We start from the raw sequence: 7500 nt of genomic DNA on the forward strand, positions 1-7500 counted from the left end.
TTACCAATCTGATATGTTTACTTTAACATCCATTTATCTTAGTTAGGGTGGGGACTTCTTGATCACTTTGCTCACCACCTGTTCATGGTGGTGGTGGTGTTTCTGAATAAAGGAGGAATGTGCAGATGTTCAGAAAGTATAATATTTGCAAAGCTCTTTCCCAGGCTCTGACAATTCCATTACAGACAGAAAAGAGAGATTTTTTTCTCATGGAAAACAAATTCTCTCTGTGATTTGCAGAAGTAGGAAAAAGACTTCTAATGTAAGAAAAAATCCTAATGTTACATATTTCAAGGAAATATCCCAAAGAAGGAAGAAAACATATTAGTTTTATGCCTATAGTGCTGCATTATGTATATAACTACCAGTAGGTAGGACATTCTGTTGGTATAAAAAAATGTTTGGGCTACCTTGTCCAACAGCTAAGTTACATGAGTTCCTAGTACCTTATAGTACTTTTTCTTCCTAGGAGAATTATCATTTGTGAATTATCACATTGAGCTCTTAGATGAAAAGCAAGACAAGCAAAACCTCACAGTTGCAAATTATTTTGTATAACTGATTGGCACTATTAAAGATACAGTGTCAGCAAGCAGAAGCACCTATCTCACTGTAGTGATATTGGGAAAAAATATGCAGGGTTAGACTTGTTTTATAGTTCAAATGAACAGAAAATTGCAAGTTGGAAATTCTAAGACTGAGAATCAAAAATAACTTGGAATAAAATTGTTGCCAAGGAATCTACCAAACATGGTCATATAATGATCACCACAAGCTGATCTCAATTCAAGGGCCCTACTTTCTTTACATGAACGCTACCCAATAGATTCTCTGTGACTCATGATGTAATTAAATTAAAAATTAAAAACAGCCAGAGTAATCTAAAAACTTCTTAACCAATCCCCATATAGCATCTGTGTCCAGGTAAGTGGCATCCCCTGCACTGAAGGCTATTTGGAACAGCACTTATTAACACATTTTGGGAAATGGTCCTAGAAATGGGACAACCTGATCTTGAGGCAGAATGCTCAAAGCAATGAATCTATGAACAGAAAGTCAAAAGAGGGAAATCCCTAGCATACCCTCCTAGCCACAATATATTGTATGGATTGATTCTACCTGGAACAAAGGGGCTCGAAGCTGATAAAGACCCAAGCCTAACAGATTTTTTTAATAACAACTATTTGGTACCAATATTTGAACTGGTACCAGAAGCCAATTGGCAGCATTCAACAAAACTGATGGTACTTCAGTATATAGGTTCTTCCTGAGGGAATGCTGAGTCAGCTGCAAACTTGCAAATAGCTACAGGGCATATAAATTCCATATAAATTGAATTGCAACAAAACAAATAATAAATGAGGGCATGAATTACAAGTGTAGGAGAAACTATAACCCATGCAGTATCTGAAGCTGAACAAAACATTTCCTGACTACAGTTTCCACCTAGTGATCTAAGAGGAACCACAAGTCCAGAAGAATCCCAAGATTGCCTACTTGCTCTTTCAGGATTAGTAGAATCCCAGCAAGAATTAAAGATGAACATCCTAAAAGGATGTTCCATGAACACCCATTTTATCCCACTGGGATTCATCTTAATTCTGTTTATACCATCCAGTCCCTCACAATTTCAGGTATGAGGTCAAGACCTCCACAGCATCTCCCATTCAACCCAGTATAGGGATATAAAACTTGGTATCATCTGCATATTGATCATCTTCACCCCATACCAATGAATGATCTCTGCTAAGAAGTTAAAGAGTTGGAGAGAGGCCTGAGTCCAGGGGCACCATATATTAGAATATTCACTGAGATTTCTTTCAACTACTCCAGTATAGAGAAGAATAGAAACACAAAAACAGATTGCCTTCAATAATCATAAATAATTAAATCAGTCATGTATATAGTTGTTTTCCCTAAGATATATCCTCCTTTGTGACTGCTTTCCTGCAATTTAAAGAGAAAAAAACATATAAATAGACCACATTAAAAACCTTATTTATTCTATCCACTCTAGAACAGGTTCATTAATTCAAAGATAATACTGCAAAAAGCACAAGTTCCAAAGCACAGAGTACAAATATATAAATACATTAATCAGATCATACCAAAACATCTCATATCCTATCCTATGCCTATCCTATGTCATGTGGAAAATAAAATTATATTTCACAATCCACATTCCAGTAGATTTTATAGTTCTAGTTCTTTTAATTTAAGGCTCTCTACATGGGGCTGCCCTTGAGGACCACTCGGAGGCTTCAACTGGTGCAGAATGCGGCCGCGCGAGTTGTAATGGGGGTCTCCCGATACTCCCATGTAACACCTCTACTCCGCGAGCTGCATTGGCTTCCGGTTGCCCTCCGGGTGAAATTCAAGGTGGTGGTTATTACCTATAAAGCCCTACATGGCTTGGGTCTGGGGTATTTGAAGGAACACCTGCTGCCAGCATCAAATGCCCTTCGTCCAGTGCGCTCCCACAGGGAGGGTCTGCTCAGGGTCCCACCGGTAAGAGATTGCCGGCGGGTAACACCCAGGGATAGGGCCTTCTCAGTGGGGGCGCCTGCCCTCTGGAACCAGCTGCCAGTGGAGCTGAGGACTGCCCCTGACCTCCGTTCATTCCGCCGGGGCCTGAAGACCTGGCTCTTAGAGCTCTCTGGCCCAGGCTGAGGAGTAATTTATTTTAATTGGGGTTTTAATTGCACAGGGTTAAGTTTAATCTTTTTAAAATTGGTTTTAACTTTTGTATTGTTGGTTTTTAATTCCCTGTAAACCGCCCTGAGTCCTCAGGGAAAGGGCGGTATATAAATGTAATAAATAAATAATAAATAAATAATAAATTATAGATATGAGGCATCTATTTTTATCTGGTTATTTTGTAATCCTACTTGATAGTAAAAGCAACATTTGAGCCTCTCTGGAGTTATTCTGCCAGATAGATATCATGTAAATATGAAAGAGAACTACGTATATCTTCTAGCATATTTTATCTCTGCATTATACAATGAGATAACCAAATTGATATAAAACTCTAGCATGAAATAAAACATCCTTAGGAAAAGGTTTCTAGTTCTCTCTGGCACTTAGGAAAATGAGAAAGCCTTTGAATTAGTGGGAGAAAAGAGAAAGGGCATGATCACAAAAGCTGAGAATAATCTTCTAGAGAAAAAAACAACAACAGCTTACTGATTCAGATATTCCAAAAGAAATATTTTCCATGTTTCTTAACCTTGGCTCCATATTTCTTTTCTTCAAAAAAATTAATTCTTCGAATTGTGAAATGTATCAGTTTTTGTTCCCTACAGTAAAGATGATAACAATTATGTGCAAATTTAATATTATGAGGACGTGAATTGGTAGGGAAAGATTGCAAGCGGATGGAAATGGTACCTAAGGATGAGGAGCTGGCATTATGGACTGTATACAGCATAGCTGTAATTTCACATCCTTTTCTTTTTTTTATTGAAAAGTTTTAAAGTACATTTTATTTTTAACAAAACAAAACAAAACCCCTCCCAACCCCCTCCCCTCTTCCCAACCCTCCCCAACACCTCCCTCCCTCCCCCTCCCCCTTCCCCGACTTCCCAGAGCTAAATACAAGGTATAAAAACACAAACAATCAAAGTCTACCATATGCAAACAACAATAAACTATTAAATCTATCGCACTTTAACTCTTATAAAATAACTACAAGCAATATAAATATCACATCAATACTTATTCAAATGCTAAGTGAAACTTTTTAGTCCCATATTTATTCTGGATATAATCAATCCATTTTTTCCACTCCACAATATATCTCTGTTGCGAATGGTCTTTCAAGTATGCTGAGATCTTTGCCATTTCCGCCAGGTTGGAAACTTTTAAAGTCCATTCTTCTATAGTCAGCAGTTCTTTCTTCATCCTTTTCTGTGTTGTTGGGAAAGTTTGGGTTGTTGTTATCTTAGATATGGATAGAGAGGGGGAAAAACTATTGTAGAGCTTATGTTATGGTTTTCATTTGTTTCTTGTCTCAAAGTGACAGGAAACTCCACTTCCATTTTTGCAGAAGTAATGCCTATAGACTTCAGAAACCATAAAAATGGAGTTTAAAGGTCTTAGGTTGTCCAATCTTTGCCTACAATTTTAAGAAACTCCTTGACCTATTATTACGCAGAATACAGAAGAACAGAATTGGAAGGGACCTTGGAGATCTTCTAGTCCAACCTTCATGCTGAAGTAGGGACCCTATACCTTTTCAAACAAATAGCTATCTATTCTTAAACACCTCCAGTGATGGAGCAACCAAAACTTCTAGAAGCAAGCCCTTCTGCGGGTTAATTCTTCTCACTGTCAGGCAATTTCTCCTTAACTCTAGGTTGGATCTCTCCTTGATTAATTTCCATCCATTGGTTCTTGTCCTGCCTTCAGGTGTTTTGGAGAATAGGTTGCTCCCCTCTTCTCTTGGACAGCTCCTCAAATATTGGGAAATTGCTATCATGTCATCTCAATCCTTCTCTTCATTAGAACAGATGTACCCAATTCCTGCAAGTTTTTATCATGTTCTATCCCCCAGTGAGCAAAACTGGATACAGTATTGCAAGTTTGGTCTTATTAAAGCAGTACAAACTGGTACTAACACTTGATATGATTTTGATGTTATCTCTCGATGCAGCCTAGCACTGCATCGGCCTTTTTGGCCACTGCAGCAACTGCTGGCTACAATTTAAGTGGTTAGACACTGGGATTCCTAGATCTATCTCATAGTTACTGCTATTGAGCTAGGCAAGAAAAAAACAATGTATCACCTATTCTATACCTATGTATTTGATTTTTCTTGCCTAAGTGTAAAACCTTACTTTTCTTACCACTGATTTTCATTTTGTTGGATGGGACCCATTGTTCAAGTCTGTCAAGATCCCTCTGGATCTTAAGCCCATCTTTCAAAGTATTGGCTATTCCACTCAGCTAGGTGGTTTCTGTAAATGAAGTCATTTATATTTTTTATGAAATTATTATTATGAATAATGAGTACAAAACAAACTTTGGTACTGAAATAATTGATGGTAATTCATTTTCACAAACCTATTTCATTTTTACTTCTCAAGCCATGTGTTCCATCTTCAACAACTTGCTGAATGGAACATGAGTGAGAAAGGAGATGGTATCAAAATAAGAGATAGAGATGACTCAATCTTTCTATTTCATTTAATGCTGCACATGAAACTTAGGAGATCAAGCTAGGCAATTTGCTCCACACAAAAGAACTTTCCCTATCTTTAAAATTTCCATACTGTTTTGGCATAATTCTTTATCCTATATGATGACGTATTTGAGCAAATGGATTAGAAACAATCTGGCTTTTGAATTCATAGTGAAAGGGTTTAGTGTGGTGTGAATAACACTAGTTGTGTCCAAAGAACAAATCTAATGAACACAAACTTGGTAACAAAGCAGAAGTAGCAGCATGACCATTTAAATTAATTTTAATTGGCTGTGCAGGCATATTCAACATCTTCTATCAGAGATCTTCGACACAGTATAGGCAACTAGCCTATTAACACAATCCTTTAAACTAGCTTATTCCCAAACCCATGGAAAATTTGGAAATTTGAGATGTTTAAGGGAATTTTTAAATCTTTGTCTGTAGATGTAAGTATTCTAAAACTCCTAATACTTATTCTTGGCAATACAGAAATTACTAAATAAACCAAGTGGCTGTAGCCTGGAGAAGCTCTGTTGGGAGAAACCACAGTTGCTGGGCCTGGACCAAAATTCTACTATCAACTGCTGCTCCAGCACTCTCTGCGACAGAAGTTTGGTCCCAATGGGAGATGATGCCTTGGTTCTTCTGCTCCTGCTTTTCTGGCTGCTCCGATAAAAGTCTGGAGTGTCCAAATTTGAAGGAAACCAAAGGAAGCTGGAGAACAGAGAGCCCAGAGTCACAAGGAGTGAATTTGTTGATGACTTCATCACTGAAGGCTTTCAAGAAGAAACTGGACTGCCATCTGTCAGAAACAGTATAGGGACTCCTGCCTGGGCAGGGAGTTGGACTAGATGATTTATAAGGTTCCTTCCAACTCTGTTATTCTATTCAATTAAATTTAGACAGCTCTGTTTGTGGTGAATAAGGAAAACCTAATATAAAATTGAATTACTTTTAAAAGTAGTTACAATCCATTTTTTCTTACTATTTGGGGAGATACAAAGATACTATTTTTAACTGTCTGAGTAATATTTATTTGTGGGAGAACAAGAAAATTAGGGAGCACATGCTTCAAGAAAAGGTCATGTTTATCAATAAGCCAACCAATTCAAATATAAATATCTAAGTCCAGGTTTGAGCTTTACAATTACACTTCCTTATGAAAGAAAGGTAGGAGTACAATATTCTCTACAGCAGACATGTCAAACTCGCAACATCACATGACGTTGTGCAAAGTATCGGCGTGCATGGTTTCCTGGTGATGCGTCCGGCCCATGGGCCGGCAATTTGACACTCCTGCCTACAGTACTTTTTGTTGCTGTTTAAGATAGGCACAAAGCGCTCTGAGAATTGATTGCAGCAGAGTGTTCCTGCTTAGATCAATAATATATTAGTCCTTTTAAATTAAAATTAGATTTATCAAATGCCCTTGAGAAGCCTCAAAGCATTTTGTTCTCTTTATTTCATTCAAGAATGTTTTTCCCAAAAATCTAAAACCTTACTTTTGTTTTGCTCTGAAAGCTATTCAATTTCTATATTGCTCTCAAAAGCTGTTGTTGTGGTAGTGGTAGGAGGCACAGGTATGTATGTATGTATGTATAAATAAATAAATTTCCCAAATAACATTCCCATGCCTTCCAATTAGAATGTTCAAACTGCTGACATCATTAAAAACAGAGCTAGCTGTAACTGTAAGTATATAGTTTTCAAATTGATAAGATTCAAGGAAGCATCCACCCAAGAAATCTATGTGATCCATAAACTATGGGTACAATTAGCTGCTAGTTAATTCTACCTACTGCAGGAAAATAGGAATCCATAGCACTTATTTGAAGAATTACTGAACCAAAACTATTTCATATATATATATATATATATATATATATATATATATATATATATATATATATATATATATATATATATATATATATATATATATATATATATATATATATATATGTTTCAAATGTTAACTCTTTAGATTACCTTGCTAGGCCCCAAACATGGGGCAAATCTTTATTTCCTGTTTTCAGCCTATCTTGAAGGCTATCGAACAGGCAGTAGTCACACCGGACAATTCCTATATTTGTGTAAATTACTAACAAAGAATTAAAGGGAAACTGAAATGCATTTCTGACTTATTAGTCGTCATCAGCCAGCCATACCCTTCTGAGATTCGAACCATGGGCTGATTGCATATGAGGCAGTGTTATTTGCCTCTAAGCCACAAGGTCTCTCTCGCTCTGTTAGCTTTTTTTCTGCAAGGGAAGATATGTTTCAAATGTTAACTCTTTAGATTACCTTGCTAGGCC

The 7500-nt window shown here is 37.0% G+C and overlaps 1 protein-coding gene across 2 annotated transcripts in view; it reads right to left on the reverse strand.

Annotated features, from left to right (window-relative positions):
* The window catches only part of RARB (retinoic acid receptor beta), a 236036-nt gene that overhangs the window by 64776 nt on the left and 163760 nt on the right, over positions 1-7500 (reverse strand). The gene's annotated exons all lie outside the window — the stretch shown is intronic.

The sequence above is a fragment of the Vipera ursinii genome (genome assembly GCF_947247035.1).
Source record: "Vipera ursinii genome assembly, chromosome: Z".
NCBI classification, from domain to species: Eukaryota; Metazoa; Chordata; class Lepidosauria; order Squamata; family Viperidae; genus Vipera; species Vipera ursinii.